Here is an 18,453-nt window from a genome sequence, read left to right on the forward strand (position 1 = left end):
ACCTTAAACACCAGGGACCGCCAACTTTGAGGGAGAAAAATTATAATTTCCCTGGTTGAAGCAATTATATTATGTTACTATTAATTATAATCAATTATATTATATATATAATTATTATTATAATAATTAATTTTATTATATTATATTATATTATATTATATTATATTATATTATATTATATTATATTATATTATAATGCCAACTTTCTCTGTGTAGTCTAACTGGGCATACTGGAATTGACCAATCAAACCCATAAATTATTAAAATCCAGATTCCTGCAGATGATGCTCACGGTCTAAGCAAAGCTGCAAAGTCACCAAGTCCGTGGATTCTGTAATCAGGCTGTTATGTGGCATACACACACTTATATACACTTCCCACCAGCCCGGGAATTACAGCACAATACAATATATTTCCATGCTATTGGGAAAATTCCTGGTACTGTAGGTCCGGTGCAGGGGACGCCTGCAGTGTCTTTACTCACACCTACACGTATTGTAAAGGGTATCGGTGAATGTGCAGGTAATATTTAATATTATTCTTTATTTAGGTGCTTCTAACCAACATTGTGGCCGTTCATCTGGGCAAACTCTGGGGTGTGTCAGCTCGCAAATATATAAATACCAGTCAAAAGTTGACACGTCTCATTTTTTATTTATTTATGTTTTTTACATTATCGATTAATATTAAAACTATGAAAACAATTAATTGACGCATATGGAATTATCTAGTTAACAAAGAGGTGCATGGCCTTCAAAATCCCCTGACCTAAACCCAACTGAGATGGTGATTTAGGATGAGCTGGAGCTTTACAGTGTGTGTGTGTGTGTGTGTATATTGAAGAGTTAACGTTTATTATACCTTGGGTGTGTTGACAAATATCCTTCAATAATGATTACTTAACTTTAGCATCTATAATTACATAATCATTGTGTGAAACCTTGTATTTTATATGCATTTATATAGAAGATTATCCAATCCTCACATTGTATTTTATACACATTTATATAGAAGATTAACCAATACTCACAATATATATTCTTTACACATATAGTTAAACTTTGCTTGATCAGGCATGTGACTAACACAGACTCTATTATATGACAAACTAACCCACATGATACATAAGGCATTTACTAACACATAGGATCTATTGTATGGCGGACTAACCACGCGCCACTAACACATTAACATATAACATAAGAAATCTATTGTGTGACTGGTGTAGCTCATGCTTAAGGCATTTTGGTCACTGCATGACCCTAACTAACGGCCATCAATCATCGACTGGTACACTCTGTATGAACTAAATTGCTACAGAGGAGGCTCTTAGACCAAAGCGGCCTTCTCTGTGTGTGGGTGCCTCCCTAAACCTGCAGCTCTTCAAAGCGGGGAGTGACGCACACGCACACAGATAATGCCACAATGTTCAGTTCTGGCTGGACACAGTCAAGGCCAAGCACTAGTGGTCCGGTCAGACACGTGAAACGGATTACTAACACATGAAATTATGCATACTAACATGAGATGATTTTAGCAACGCCTCATCAGCAGGTTTCACGTCATTTGGGGTATAAACATGGAGTCAGATCAGAGGGGGGTCAGAACTTTTACTATTTGATGGCTGCTAACTGTCTTGTATGTATTGGTTCTCCTGAATTCAGTATTTTGTAATAAATACTTGATTTGCTTTCAACTCCACTCCACCTGTCTGCAACTCTCTCCATCAAAACGAACACGCAGGGGAGTTGTACCCCGGATGGTGGATGGGGGTAACCCATCTTTCATTTTCTTTTTACAACAATATATATATATATATACACACACACACCGGAACAATAATTATTTTTATATTATTAATAATATTTTTATATTATTAATAATTATAATAATAATAAATTAATATTATTATCAATATTACTATTAATAATATTAGTACAATATCTATTAATATAATATATATGTATATTAACAATAATAGTTTTAAAAAAGTTTAATGTTTATTAAACATTTATATATAAACATATGACTTATTTATTTAGTCATATGTATCTGTAGGAGTATTTTATTAATGCCAAAGTACATCCAAATAGTACAAAATATGTATAATATTGATGATTACAACACTTTTTTACATTTTTAGGGTGTAATACTGAATAAATACTGCATAATAATCAATATTTGTGGATCGATTGAGCGCGCTGTTTCGGGGGAGGATTCAACAAAGACGTTCTTTAACCTCCTTTGTTAATTTTCACGTTGTGAAGCTCTTTGGGAAACACTCGCAGAACTGGCTCGTTCTTTACTCACGTCATTCGTTAGTTCGTTCGTTATTCGCTAAGGTTGTTCGTTTTCGGGAAACCCACCCCAGAGGCTTTGTTACAGTAGCAATAATAGTATCAGTTTATTATTCATCTACTACATCAGTCTAGTGCATTTAAGTATTTATTCAAGAATATGATTTGCTGTTTTTATTGATGTTTATATATATATATATTAATTTAAGTTGTATAATTCTTTGTTATTTTGTATTATGTTTGATATTTATATCATACCGTTTATTATAAATACTGTTTTTGCAAATGGAGATATTTATGGAGTATATGTTTATCTACATGCTAAAATATAAATTTGGGATTTAATTTACTTAAATACTGTTGTGTGTTGTTTATATTTTATACATGATAGTTTGTAATAAATTTATTAATTTATTATACACTTTAAATTGTGTTATTTATATAATTGTTTTACAGGCAGTTGCAAAAAATGTCAAAGTGCCAATAGCACAGCTTTAAATTTTCTTTCTTGAAAAGTGTTCTCTGTTCAATATTGCACAGTTCTAAAAATTTGGGGCCACAATTGGTTTTCCACTGAGGGCATGTGTGTGTGTGTGTGTGTGTGTGTGTGTGTGTGTGTGTGTGTGTGTGTGTGTGTGTGTGTGTGTGTGTTAGAGCTCCGCAAATCTCTGCTGGCCCAATGTGCAAATACCCATTGGTCCGATTTGGGCTGCCCATATGGGGGCGGTACCGCACCAACCTCATTGGCCCAGTGTGGGCATGTTTGCTGGGTTGTATCATGACATTATTAAACCAAACAAAATCACATCATAAAACATTTACTATTGCTAACACATTTGTAAATCTGTACATAAAAATACTGTGTGGAGCATGCACCATGTTTTTTTAATGCGTCACGAACAATGTAGAAAAATACTGAATAACAAAAGCAGTTTTGTTAAAAGGATACAGCAACTGGATATAGGGGCACATTACATTATTTTTAAAGGTAAGTTACAGTTTAGCCACCTTTACCTTATCAAGCCAATGCTAGCGACCTAGCCAAGCTAGCTAGCAATTCCAAACATCACATACTACCAACAGCGTGAATGTCCTAAAAACATGAATTTGTTATTAGTTGTTGATATATAGCCTAAATGGTAGGATAATGTGTACACAGTTTGTAATGGTTAATCCTTTTCGTTATATAGTTAACTTTAACCGTTAGGTGTGTAATTCTGCTATAACACCACTGGGTCATTTTACAAGCTAATATTTTAGGTTTTTTTCCTGTCAGGATGAGTGAGGCAGGCTGTGTGGTGAGGACCAGGTCGATATGATTACTGATCTATCTATCTATCTATCTATCTATCTATTTATCTATCTATCTAATTAATTAATTTAAACACTGATTAATATTTTTTCTCTCTTTTTTAAAGAGCATAATATAAAATATTTCAGCATGAAAGCTCATATTTGTAATGTGTAACAGCTTCCTATATCATAACTACATCTCTGCTGTTTGTAACAAATCAAACCGTGTGTAAATCGGATATAAAATGGTAGAGTGGTGATTATTATAGATGTATTAAACACCTTAATCAGTGTAAATTAATGCTCTGGGGAATCGCTAGAAGCGCATTTTCTTTATTTGCGTAGGCTGAAGTTGGTTTGATATTCGCAGCTCCAGATTCGTTTGGCTCGATATTCGCAGCCTCGTATTCCCCGGCTGAAGTTGGTTTGATATTCGCAGCTGCCGCTTCACTGAACCACCGTGAACTAAAGGGAGCGTTCACAAACACCCGCTGTTTATATTAAACACCCCACAGATCAACACTGAAGGAGATAGAGTAAAGAAAAGCAGTACAGCTGTTTATTAACAATGTAAATATACAATATCGTATTAAATGTAATTTTGTATATTGTAAAATATTTATTTTAATTACTGAATTTATAATTATATATTACAATAAATAATTAAATATATATTCAATAAAATTATATTTTAAAAGCCATTGTGCTCAAAAAATATGAGGCAGATGTTCAAGTGTGATTTTGAAGGACTTTTTAATCTTGGGCCAGAACAAATACACATGATCTGAAGAGAACTAGTCTTCTTCTTTAAGGAAAACCTGGAATTAGCCTGGCCCGAGCTGATTTTATACTTTAAAATGAACTGGCAACATGGAATAACGATCCATAATGCACAAAAAATTGAATATAAAGCTGATGTTCTAGTGTGATTTTGAAGGACTTTTTAATCTTGGGCCAGACCAAATACACATGATCTGAAGAGAACTAGTCTTCTTCTTTAAGGAAAACCTGGAATTAGCCTGGCCCAAGCTGATTTTATACTTTAAAATGAACTGGCAACATGGTATAACGAGCCATAATGCACAAGTTTTTTTATGTAAAGCTGATGTTCTAGTGTGATTTTGAAAGACTTTTTCATCTTGGGCCAGACCGAATACACATGATCTGAAGAGTACTAGTCGTCTACTTTAAGAAAAACCTGGAATTAGCCTGGCCCGAGCTGATTTTATACTTTAAAATTAACTGGCAACATGGTATAACGAGCCATTTTGCACAAAAAAAGCCACTGTTCCAGTACAATTTTGAAGAATTTTTTAATCTTGGGCCAGAACAAATACACATGATCTGAAGAGTACTAGTCTTCTACTTTAAGGAAAACCTGGAATTAGCCTGGCCCGAGCTGATTTTATACTTTAAAATGAATTGGCAACATGACATGAAAGCCATTTTGCACAGAAATAATGAATATAAAGCATTGATTTTGAGAATACCAGAACACTTCATCTCATGTGTATTTGGTCTGAAAAAAAAGTCCAAAATCATACTGGAATATCAGCTTTAAATAATATTTTTTTTGTGCTGCCATGTTGCCAATTAATTGTGCAGTCTAAAATCAGCTCGGGCCAGGCTAATTCCAGGTTTTCCTTAAAGTAGAAGGAATCATGTGTATTTGTTCTGGCCCAAGATGAAAAAGTCCTTCAAAATCACACTGGAACATCAGCTTTACATAAAAAATTGTGCTTTATGGATCGGTATTCCATGTTGCCAGTTCATTTTAAAGTATAAAATCAGCTCGGGCCAGGCTAATTCCAGGTTTTCCTCTGGCCCAAGATTAAAAAGTCCTTCAAAATCACACTAGAACATCAGCTTAATATTCAATTTTTTTGTGCCTTATGGATCGGTATGCCATGTTGCCAGTTCATTTTAAAGTATAAAATCAGCTCGGGCCAGGCTAATTACAGGTTTTCCTTAAAGTAGCAGACTAGTTCTCTTCAGATCATGTGTATTTGTTCTGGCACAAGATTAAAAAGTCCTTCAAAATCACACTAGAACATCAGCTTTATATTCAATTTTTTTGTGCATTATGGATCGGTAGGCCATGTTGCCAGTTCATTTTAAAGTATAAAATCAGCTCGGGCCAGGCTAATTACAGGTTTTCCTTAAAGTAGCAGACTAGTTCTCTTCAGATCATGTGTATTTGTTCTGGCCCAAGATTAAAAAGTCCTTCAAAATCACACTAGAACATCAGCTTTATATTCAATTTTTTTGTGCATTATTGATCGGTAGGCCATGTTGCCAGTTAATTTTAAAGTATAAAATCAGCTCGGGCCAGGCTAATTCCAGGTTTTCCTTAAAGTAGAAGACTAGTACTCTTCAGATCATGTGTATTTGTTCTGGCCCATGACGTGGGAAATTTCATTATCACCATGTTATTACGAGTATAACCACCTTGTTATGACAAATGTAATCATTTTATGCATGTTCATTTCACTAGATGTGATCATTTCTATGCATGGTTATTTTATTAGATGTGCTTAATCACACTTAATATTCACAGTGGTAATTCACTTCATATTAGCTCGTTTTGCAGAGTTACTCTTTAGTTCATTCCGACATTTGTGTACGTGCTAGCTAGCAGAGAAACCTTGTCTGATAACCATTTTGGGTAAACACCAGGATGTGAACGTGAAGAGGTTATGCTGACATTTCTGACGGGAAACAACCCTAACAACTCTGTCTGGGAACAGAAGGGAGTTTCCGTCTTGGGATAGAAGGGAGATTTTGAAGGATGCCGTTGCAAGCGGAAACCCTATGTCCATATATGGTTTACGGTTCCGGATACAGCGGAGCGGGGATAAATAATGGCTCTGAGAGACTGTTACTCTCAGAGCACTTTCAGAGCGTGATGATTTCATGACTGATTGTACTCTCAATAATTTGCATTAATAAAAACTTGTTACTCATCTGACATGACTCAGAACTTAATATTTGTCTTTATTAATCGTCACAGGTATTTCCACCACACCCAAGATTAAAAAGTCCTTCAAAATCACACTAGAACATCAGCTTTAAATTAAACTTTTTTGTGCCTTATGGATCGGTATGCCATGTTGCCAGTTCATTTTAAAGTATAAAATCAGCTTGGGCCAGGCTAATTCCAGGTTTTCCTTAAAGTAGAAGACTAGTACTCTACAGATCATGTGTATTTGTTCTGGCCCAAGATTAAAAAGTCCTTCAAAATCACACTAGAACATCAGCTTTACATAAAAAAACTTGTGCATTATGGCTCGTTATACCATGTTGCCAGTTCATTTTAAAGTATAAAATCAGCTCGGGCCAGGCTAATTCCAGGTTTTCCTTAAAGTAGAAGACTAGTACTCTTCAGATCATGTGTATTTGGTCTGGCCCAATATTAAAAAGTCCTTCAAAATCACACTAGAACATCAGCTTTATATTAAATTTTTTTGTGCATTATGGATCGGTAGGCCATGTTGCCAGTTCATTTTAAAGTATAAAATCAGCTTGGGCCAGGCTAATTCCAGGTTTTCCTTAAAGAAGAAGACTAGTACTCTTCAGATCATGTGTATTTGGTCTGGCCCAAGATTAAAAAGTCCTTCAAAATCACACTTGAACATCTGCCTCATATTTTTTGAGCACAATGGCTTTTAAAATATAATTTTATTAAATATATATTTAATTATTTATTGTAATATATAATTATAAATTCAGTAATTAAAATAAATATTTTACAATATACAAAATTACATTTAATACGATATTGTATATTTACATTGTTAATAAACAGATGTACAGCTTTTCTTCATTCTATCTCCTTCAGTGTTGATCTGTGAGGTGTTTAATATAAACAGCGGGTGTTTGTGAACGCTCCCTTTAGTTCACGGTGCTTCAGTGAAGCGGCAGCTGCGAATATCAAACCAACTTCAGCCGGGGAATACGAGGCTGCGAATATCGAGCCAAACGAATCTGGAGCTGCGAATATCAAACCAACTTCAGCCTCGTCAGTTTGTAATGGTTGTATGGTTAATCCTTTTCGTTATATAGTTAACTTTAACCGTTAGGTGTGTTATTCTGCTATAAAACCACTGGGTCATTTTACAAGCTAATATTTTAGGTTTTTTTTCCTGTCAGGATGAGTGAGGCAGGCTGTGTGGTGAGGACCAGGTCGATATGATTACCTATCTATCTATCTATCTATCTATCTATCTATCTATCTATCTATCTATCTATCTATCTATCTATCTATCTATCGATCTAATTAATTTAAACACTGATTAATATTTTTTCTTTCTTTTTTAAAGAGCATAATATAACATATTTCAGCATGAAAGCTCATATTTGTAATGTGTAACAGCTTCCTATATCATAACTACATCTCTGCTGTTTGTAACAAATCAAACCGTGTGTAAATCGGATATAAAATGGTAGAGTGGTGATTATTATAGATGTATTAAACACCTTAATCAGTGTAAATTAATGCTCTGGGGAATCGCTAAAAGCGCGTTTTCTTTATTTGCGTAGTTTTGGCACTAATTTAGCTCCATAGGTGGAGTGGAGACAGCGAGGCACCGAAGGACAAAAAAAATGACGTTGTAAAAATACTGTGGGCTCTGCGACACTTCGCAGAGCACAAGCGCAACGACAGGGAGGCAGAGAGACAGCGACAAACTGAAGGAAAAAAAACGGATCCCAAATATGATCCTAAAACGCTCCCATTGTGGAATCGTTCACTTCAAAGAGCCGACGCTTAGAGCTGCATCGTTCTCGAACGACACATAACTGCTGAGCAGAGCTAGGAGAAGATCCAGTGCTGGTGGTGTAAATGCTGCAGATGCTGAAGGTGGTGTTGGTGTAGGAGTGAATGTAGAACAGCGTGTTAAAGAAAGAGAGAGAAACTTCTCCATACCTTCTGTAGTTCAGCTGATCCTGCTCTTCCTCCTCAGGCGCTGCGAAAGAACTGCAGAGCCCGAAGCTCAGCCTCACTCGGGTTATGTAGAGCTCCGCCCCCTCCATATCACATTACAACCCATCTCCGCGCTGAATGGAGCTAAACAGCTAAAACTCATTTAAAACAGCGTAGAACTACTTCTATGGGGCTTTTCTTTCATTTTACAAATTAGAATAAAGTATTTCACTAAAATAGGAAAGATTTTTTTTTTAATGTGAAACTTACGAGTGGTGGCTTCTAGCCATTTTTACCCATGCACTTATAAACTGACTATGCCACTCCCGTTAAAAGGTGGGAGAAACCCAAAAGGAATGTGAAGCCCTCCCCCTTCACAGATCCCTCTATAGAGGCAGAGTTTGATATCAAAAATACTTTTATTCACAATCATCAAAAACACAAACATAAAACCCACAATGAATCTCCACTGAATTGGTTGACACTGACAATACTTGGCTTTAGCACATGAACACCAGTTTTGGATGGAATAAAGCAAACCAAAAATAAAGGATCCACAAACCCCACAGCTTAACACTACACTGCACACCACACCAAACAAACCATAATGGGGAGGACTAGCTTGGATTCTTTCTTTGGTAACTTCAAAAATACTGTTCAACAAAACACACTAGATGAAAAGAAACTCAAGTGTGGCAGAGTATTAATTGAAAAAAAAAAAAAAAAAAACACAAAACCCACAAAGTTACTGAAACCAATGAAAAAAGAAAATAAACGAATTAAATTGAACCCAAAAAACAAAGAATTACAAAATTAAACAAAACTTAGCTACTACAATAAACTATGCAGATAGTCATAGCCAGAAAACAATGCAAAAAAAAAGAATAAAATAAATAAATAAATAAAGCACCAAAAAAATAACAAAACAAAGAAACTGCAGAAACTAAAGCAATCAATACAGAAATTATAAGGAAAGAAATACAGAAACTATCCAAAAAAACCCATAAATGGACCATCAAAAACAGTAGAGAACAATTAAGAAAACAGTAGAAATGACATTAGAAAACAAGATTAGAAACACAGTAGAAAACATCAGGAAACAATAGAAAACAGTGGCCAATATCCTCAACTTTCAGCCATGCACACGTCCTGCCAAGACACACATAATTATTCAACATTTATTTATTTATTTGTTCATTAGCTCAACCAAATTAAAAATGTTACATACCCTTGCCGTCTTGAGAGAAGCACATGGAGGGAAAGGGAAAATCGGGAGCACCCCAGCCTTCTTGTGAACTTGCACAATGAATAGTCAGAAACATGCAGTGAACGAAATGCTTCAAGCATAAGCTACACACGTCACACAATGGATTCCATATATTATATGTTAATGTGTTAGTAGCGCGTGGTTAGTCCGCCATATAATAGGTCCTATGTGTTAGTAAACGCCTTATGTATCATGTGGGTTAATTTGTCATAATAAGGCCGGTGTTAGTCACATGCCTGATCAAACAGTGTTTTACTATAAATGTAAAGAATATACTTTGAGTATTGGTTAATCTTCTATATAAATGCGTGTAAAATACACTGTGAGTAATAAAAATGATCAAATACAATGTGAGTATTGGTTATGCATATAGAATACAAGGTTTCACACACTGATTATGTAATTATAGATACTAAGATAAGTAATCATAATTGAAAGATATTTGTCAATACACTCAAGGTAAAATAAACAGTTACTCTTCAAGACCTAGCCATCAGACTGCTGACATGAGGGCTTGAGCTGGAGCCTGTAGCAGGAGAGGAGTACTGCAGAGTAAGGGAGGTTAACCACTATCCCTGTGGTTTTCTGATCCACCCTGATGCACCATTGAAATAAAATGCCCAAATGTAGCAAGCTATGTGGACTGCCCATATATTAAGATCAGTGAGGGCACACATACACTCAGGAAAACTCATCCTTACTTTTGGCAGATTCAGGGACAGATGCTGATCTCTGGATTGGACTGGTGTGATTTTGTGGTCTATACAGAGGAATACATGATTATTCAGAGGATCCCCCATGACAAAGGAATCATGAAAACAATTAAAGAAAAAAACTGACCTTTTCTTTTTTTATTTTTACCTTTGTGCATCCCTAGATAAATAGGATAGAGCTAAATCACTAGCTAATGTGTGGAGAGCTTAACCTGTAAATTGTTTTTGTTTCTTTGTAAAAGTTGTTTTGAGCAGATTTAAGAAAGTTACAGCTGTTGTGTAAGTAATTGTTAAATAGAATGAATTGCTGTTGTTTATTAGTATAGCTGCAAATATAGTTAAAATATGTAACAATTTTATTGAACATTACTGATTATAATAAAGAAATTAGCATCAAAGTGATTAATGTCGTGTAATTGATACAGTTATGGTTATAGTAAGGTAGGCAATCAGAACTCAAACAAATCTTGTACTAGTTAAACTGAACAGTGAATTTATTGCAGTAAATCAGCATTCGGTCACAATGCATTAAACCATATTTCATTGAAAAATATATACATATATACATGCAGATTTATGCTATTTACATTACATCCTCTGTGATAAGAAACTAAACATTTCCACCTTCAAAAAAGCCCAGCAGATGTTGAGCCTTGCTTTTTTGTCCAAGCCTTTACAAGAGGCCCGTTTTCATAGTTTGTCAGCAGACATGCTACAGTGTAGAGCTGATTAATGTTGCCAAAAAGCCGGAGAGGAAGGCGCTCCACGTGCACCCTAAGGCGGGCAATGGCCTGGGTCTCCCTGACCTCACCAACAGGCATCTGGGATCTTCCAGACAGAAATGGAGGCCTGTAGATTTTACATGGCACAAAGTCACCAACAAGAAATCCTCGATCGACCATGATGGCCATCCCGGGTCTCAACAGGGAGAGAATTCCAGACTCTCTCATGATCTGTTTGTCACTGATGGATCCAGCTCACAGTGGAGAGATAAATGTGACAGCCCCATGAGGAGCAACACCAAGCAGCCCTTTAAGTGTACAATGGGACTTGTACACAGAAAATACTTCACTTTGAAGAAGAGGTGAAGATGGGCACTGGCACCTCAGCTCTGTGCAGTCCAGGATAACTGTAGTGTCTGCATAGTCCTTGAACTCTGCTGGCAGATCCCTTATTTTTTCCACTGCCATCCAGATTCTCACTGACCCCAGCACAGCATATAGAAAGTTGCTCCATGTTGTAATAATCCGACTGACTGTGGACTGGTGGACCCCAAACCGGTCGGCAAGGTCATGCTGTTTTAAACGCAGTGCAAGATGGTTCAGAAACATGAACATCTCATCTATGGGCTGCAGGTAACGAGACTGTAAAAATAACACAAGGTAATATTGTATTAATTTTAATTCTATCAGCCATTATCCAGGTCAGGTTATAAGGTATGGTCCATGAAAATAAACATAATTGTACTTACCACAGTGGAACTTGGCTCAAAGGTGCCTCTCTGTGCTGGTGTGACACTAACCATAGATGGCAGAGAGGGCTCTATTAAGGCCCAGAAGCGCATGAGGAGGTCATAGGATCCAAACCTATAAATACAATTATTTTTATGATTAAAATTGGTATCAGTGTTTTAGTAACTTAATTTAAATAATAACCAAAGTATACTTGAGAGAGAACACATAATGAAGGTGAACATACATTATCAAATTTAAAAAATATCATTAAAAAGTTCACTTTTGATAACTCAATTTAAACCACAAGCTTTACGTGTGATTAATATGAAAAATGACCCTTTAAATTAAAATATGAACTAAACCTTTTTACCATATTCTCGTTTTTAATGTTACACTGTATATTTATAATCAGCAAACAAACTTTAATCAGTGCTGGCGAGTATGTCTGTATGCTTTACTTATTTTAGTGCATAAACTTAAATAATAAAACCTGCTGAACATCTTACCACATCTTTCCTGTAAAAGCGAATGTCACTGTCTGAGCCAGCAAAGCGGTGAATGCCAAAGCGATGCTCCAGAGTAAGCTGCTCTATTTGTTTCTTCAGCTGGAGGATCTCCTCTCTAAAAAGCAGGTTTTCTTCCAGAACCAAGTCGACAGCAGCGGGGTCCGGAGCAGAAGCGTAGTCGTGGTCCCCGAGGAGTGCATCCGTCTCCTGGACAGGTGTCCAGCCCCCCCGGTCGTGAAAGTGGGACAGAGAAATTGTCAGGCCCGTAGCCAGGGGGGATCGAAGGGTTCGTTCGATCCCCCCCATCCCCCACAACCCCCCCTCAGCCACCCCAATCCTCCCCCCCCCCCCGCCTGCCCCCAGAGTAGTGACGAGTAAGAAAAATTGTTAATGTTTCTCTTTACACATTTTGTTCAGACTGTTTTACACCAATCCAGTAGGTGGCGGTAATTCCCCCATTTCTGTTCTTAGCTTGTGGAAAGAATAAGAATCAGGGGAAAGTTACTTGAGAAAATGGGTAAAAAAGAAGACAAGGAGCGAAAACGGAAGAAAACGGCGGTAACATTGTCCCAAAATATTGGTGACTTGTTCAAAAAAAGGCCCAAAATCGGTAAGCTGCTGAGTGCAGGGCTTCTATTTCTTTACAACTCCCCTGCGTTAAAAGTGCCGGGCTCGGCTTAGCCCAATAGTATATTGTACATGTAACACCGGATTATTACTGTTATTATTGCGATAACTCCAAAGTCTGGATTTTAGTTGATTTTTAAGAAATGTAGGTTAAGTGACAATAACATTCAGTCACTCACTTTGCAATTCTGACGATCAAGCTAGGGTGTATTTTACTCTCAACATGCCTGTTGCTCCTAAGGCCATATATAAAATACAGTATAGAGGTGTAAAAAGGGGGTTAACCTCTCAACACGCCTTGGCCCGCCGGCGGGCCAGAAAAATATCATATTTAATATCTGGCTGTGTTTATGAATACTTATAGGTTCAATATAGACACCCAATATGCCATTTTAAAGCTTTTCAGTTATCTAGCCTATTTAGCCGTATCTCCTTTCAGAAAATAAACATTTAGGGCAAAATATGCCTGGTTTATGAAAGTTATGAAATATTATTTTCATATTTACGTTTTTCGTACGTCCATATTTGATCGAATGCGGACATGTTATACACCGAACCGTCTGCCTCTCCGGATTACGGAACTGTGTTTAGAGTTTAAATCTGCTTGTGTTTCGCTTTGTGTTTACCTCAGGACACTCGAGACACACACCCAACCCCCTCCAGCGCTTCCCCCACACTCTTACCTTCAAAACGCCTCCAAACTTAAGAAAATCCATCAATCCAGTCACCAGTAATTCTCACATATATCCAAACAGTGCTTGAAATAATTTGAGGCAGAAAAAAATAATATCAACTAACGCGTTATTAAAAGCGGATTATTGGTCGCTCCACGAATCCACGCATATCTAATGAATCAGCAGACCCTCACAGACCAGACGGTATGGAAATGAGCTCTGTCAGCCAATCAGGCGCCAATCAGGCTTTTAATAAGACAGAACACTTCAATTTATATTATTATTAATTCATGTTTAAGTTTTAATGACCATACCGATAGTGTTCCTAATGAAGTAATTCTTATCTATTTATGTCAATAGTAGAGAGATAGACAATAAAGGATAGCAACATCAGAGACAGACAATGGAGGGCAGCAACAGAGACAATGGAACAAAGCAACAGACAACTGAGGTGAGCAACAGAGACAGACAATGAAGTCACATCACAGATGTAGGAAGTTTGAGTAACACTTACATTTATATCAAATTTATGTTACAGTGGGGAGCAACAGACGAACAAATAAGGACAGCAACAACAGATTCACAACAAACTTATAATAAATAAAATATGTCTAAATTAAAAGGTTTGAAGTGTGCTCGTGTATTTAGGGGGCATTGGAGTAGAGAGCCAAATGAAGTCCACTTTTGGGGGAAAAAGATCCCCCCCATCACAATGCTGGCTACGGGCCTGATTGTTCCACTCAAACAACATCGGCACCGCTCCCTTCTTTAACAGTCGCCGTCCAGACTTGGACTCTGGTTCACGCAAATCCTCTTTCTTAAAATGCCGGCTACACACGCGGGTATGCGGAGTGACTGAAGTTCTCATTCCGGATAGCAACAATCCATTTTAGCTGGTTTTCCGCATCGGAGGGAAATGTATGAAAACTAAGTACTAGAGGCCTGACACAAAGGTACACAGCAATGTTCAACCGTAGTGGTGTCAGTTAGCTGAAACTTAAACTTTTTTGCCTGAGACATTATCGCGACTTCACTAAATTCAACACAACAGTGTGGATACCGGAAGAGGCTGAGCTGGCTGAGATTGTAGCGGATATACGTCACCACCCCTGTGTGCATGAACCCTATTGTACATCTGAGCTGAGCCAAAGGATATCATTTTTTGGAGGGGACAAATCCACCTGTTTCAAAATAAAAGTCCGCTTGTAAAAATATTAAAATTAAAAAGAAAGAATTGTTTTTTTTAAAGAGAGAGGTCAGGTAAGAAGTGGAATTTTACTAGTGTTTTTCCAATAACATTGATTAGCTTGGTAATTTAATAGAAAACTCACTATTTTACTGTAATGATAAACAATAAAATTATTAGTAGCTGAAAGTAAAACAAAAAAAAATCCACTTAAAACCATTACTGTGAAATACAGTTCCCAGCTGGTCCTTAACTGATACTGATATAGTTCAGTAATAATAATAATAATAGTTCTGGCAATTCCAGGAGATCACATTTTTTGGATATAGTTACTCCCTGATGCACTCCAAAGCTACGGAACTCAGGCAGGAGGTACACCGCCCTCCATAATTATTGGAACCCTTAGTTAAAATATGTTAAAAGCCTTAAAGGAAAAGCCTTAAAATGTAATTTGTATTACTCCTGATCAATAAACAAAACATGTAGACACATTTTGACTAATTGTAGATCACATGATGAATATTCTACAAACTTCATTAGATGTGCCTCTAATTTAATTAGACCTTCTTACACCTCACCATCCTATGCTCCATTAGACACCATCGTCCAGTTGGTGCTTGAACCCGATGATTGCCGCTTGCGGCTATATTTAGTTTTAAAACTGTTATTTGCATAGGATTTTTTTAATGCCTTTCCAAGTCTGAAGTACCCTTCTCACCTAATAAGAGGACATTACGATGTGTTGTTTCAAAATAAAGGCCCTTTAAATTAGAACAATTATTTAATTTTACTACCTTTAGGTTCTTGGGAATTACTATTTCCTGGGACCTAAAATGGGAGGCCAACACCAGCTCCATCCTCAATAACGCCCAGCAAAGGATGTACTTTCTGTGTTCAACTGAGGAAACACGGTGTGCCACAGGAGCTGATGAAACAGTTGACGAGGGGAGCTGCAGGTGAGCTCATTAGTGGGGAGAGTACCTGGCCTCCATTACGTGCTTGGGCAGCAGCAGCAAGAGAAGGTAATGTTTTTAATTAGTTTTTGTAGCAGCTTATACTTATCTGTGCTATCTGGCTGATTTTATGAAGTGCTTGTGTTGTGTAGGTGTTGCTGGATAGTGCAGTGTTTTAATGATTTAGCTGCTGTTGGTGTGCATGTTGGAGAGGAGTGGAGACAGAGCAGAGAACTGTTTTGGGCAGGTGCTGCTGTTTCACTTGACTCTCATCATACATTGGAAAGAGGTATGTTGTGTATTGCAGTGGTTGTACACAGTTGTACAAGTTAGCTATTTTACAACACTCCAAGTACCTTAAGGTCTGTATTGTTTTGGGTTGTAGTAAAATTATATATTATGTATATTTTTTTAACTGGGTTTTTAGTATTCATTGTGCAAGTTCACAAGAAGGCTGGGGTGCTCCTGATTTCCCCTTTCCCTCCATGTGCTTCTCTTAAGACGGCAAGGGAATGTAACATTTTTAATTTGGTTGAGCTAATGAACAAATAAATAAATAAATAAATAAATGTTGAATAATTATGTGTGTCTTGGCAGGACGTGTGCATGGCTGAAAGTTGAGGATATTGGCCACTGTTTTCGATTGTTTCCTGATGTTTTCTACTGTGTTTCTAATCTTGTTTTCTAATGTCATTTCTACTGTTTTCTTAATGGTTCTCTACTGTTTTTGATGGTCCATTTATGGGTTTTTTTGGATAGTTTCTGTATTTCTTTCCTTATAATTTCTGTATTGATTGCTTTAGTTTCTGCAGTTTCTTTGTTTTGTTAGTTTTTTTCGGTGCTTTATTTATTTATTTTTTTTGCATTGTTTTCTGGCTATGACTATCTGCATAATTTATTGTAGTAGCTAAGATTTGTTTAATTTTGTAATTCTTTGTTTTTTGGGTTCAATTTAATTAGTTTATTTTCTTTTTTCATTGGTTTCAGTAACTTTGGGTTTTGTGGGGGTTTTTTTTCCAATTAATACTCTGCCAAACTTGAGTTTCTTTTCTTCTAGTGTGTTTTGTTGAACAGTATTTTTGAAGTTACCAAAGAAAGAATCCAAGCTAGTCCTCCCCATTATGGTTTGTTTGGTGTGGTGTGCAGTGTAGTGTTAAGCTGTGGGCTTTGTGGATCCTTTATTTTTGGTTTGCTTTATTCCATCCAAAACTGGTGTTCATGTGCTAAAGCCAAGTATTGTCAGTGTCAACCAATTCAGTGGAGGTTCATTGTGGGTTTTATGTTTGTGTTTTGATGATTGTGAATAAAAGTATTTTTGATATCAAACTCTGCCTCTATAGACTGTTTTAACACAGTCGGGATCTGTGAAGGGGGAGGGCTTCACATTCCTTTTGGGTTTCTCCCACCTTTTAACGGGAGTGGCGTAGTCAGTATATAAGTGCATGGGTAAAAATGGCTAGAAGCCACCACTCGTAAATGTCACATTTAAAAAATATTTTCTTTCCTATTTTAGTGAAATACTTTATTCTAATTTGTAAAATGAAAGAAAAGCCCCATAGAAGTAGTTCTACGCTGTTTTAAATGAGAGTTTTAGCTGTTTAGCTCCATTCAGCGCGGTGATGGGGTGTAATGTGATATGGAGGGGGCGGAGCTCTAGATTACCCGAGTGAGGCTGAGCTTCGGGCTCTGCAATTCTTTCGCAGCGCCTGAGGAGGAAGAGCAGGATCAGCTGAACTACAGAAGGTATGGAGAAGTTTCTCTCTCTTTCTTTAACACGCTGTTCTACATTCACTCCTACACCAACACCACCTTCACCACCTTCAGCATGTGCAGCATTTACACCACCAGCACTGGATCTTCTCCGAGCTCTGCTCAGCAGTTATGTGTCGTTCGAGAACGATGCAGCTCTAAGAGTCGGCTCTTTGAAGTGAACGATTCCACAATGGGAGCGTTTTAGGATCATATTTGGGATCCGTTTTTTTTCCTTCAGTTTGTCGCTGTCTCTCTGCCTCCCTGTCGTTGCGCTTGTGCTCTGCAAAGTGTCGCAGAGCCCACAGTATTTTTACAACGTCATTTTTTTTGTCCTTCGGTGCCTCGCTGTCTCCACTCCACCTATGGAGCTAAATTAGTGCCAAAACTACGCAAATAAAGAAAATGCGCTTCCAGCGATTCCCCAGAGCATTAATTTACACTGATTAAGGTGTTTAATACATCTATAATAATCACCACTCTACCATTTTATATCCGATTTACACACGGTTTGATTTGTTACAAACAGCAGAGATGTAGTTATGATATAGGAAGCTGTTACACATTACAAATATGAGCTTTCATGCTGAAATATTTTATATTATGCTCTTTAAAAAAGAAAGAAAAAATATTAATCAGTGTTTAAATTAATTAGATAGATAGATAGATAGATAGATAGATAGATAGATAGATAGATAGATAGATAGATAGATGAGTAATCATATCGACCTGGTCCTCACCACACAGCCTGCCTCACTCATCCTGACAGAAAAAAAACCTAAAATATTAGCTTGTAAAATGACCCAGTGGTGT

General features: G+C 36.9%; 3 protein-coding genes and 1 long non-coding RNA gene across 5 annotated transcripts in view; 2 read left to right on the top strand and 2 right to left on the bottom strand.

Moving 5' to 3' along the window:
• The window catches only part of LOC125801350 (zinc finger protein 239-like), a 108,382-nt gene extending 99,815 nt beyond the window's left edge, over positions 1 to 8,567 (bottom strand). Inside the window, exon 1 of the mRNA XM_049477934.1 lies at positions 8,515 to 8,567. The gene's annotated coding sequence lies outside the window, so the exon portion shown is untranslated. The remainder of the gene's footprint in view (positions 1 to 8,514) is intronic.
• Positions 1 to 18,453, bottom strand: part of LOC125801484 (zinc finger protein 239-like) — a 236,224-nt gene that overhangs the window by 10,233 nt on the left and 207,538 nt on the right. The window lies entirely within an intron of this gene.
• LOC125801590 (uncharacterized) lies at positions 15,599 to 16,366 on the top strand. The gene is made up of 3 exons (XR_007438786.1): positions 15,599 to 15,960; positions 16,044 to 16,180; positions 16,319 to 16,366. It is a non-coding gene; the product is annotated as an uncharacterized LOC125801590 (long non-coding RNA).
• Positions 17,570 to 18,453, top strand: part of LOC111197348 (zinc finger protein 239-like) — a 69,019-nt gene continuing 68,135 nt past the window's right edge. For both annotated transcript variants that reach the window (XR_007438699.1, XM_049478183.1), the window contains exon 1: positions 17,570 to 17,634. The gene's annotated coding sequence lies outside the window, so the exon portion shown is untranslated. The remainder of the gene's footprint in view (positions 17,635 to 18,453) is intronic.

This window comes from Astyanax mexicanus, chromosome 4, assembly GCF_023375975.1.
Source record: "Astyanax mexicanus isolate ESR-SI-001 chromosome 4, AstMex3_surface, whole genome shotgun sequence".
Classification (NCBI taxonomy): Eukaryota; Metazoa; Chordata; class Actinopteri; order Characiformes; family Acestrorhamphidae; genus Astyanax; species Astyanax mexicanus.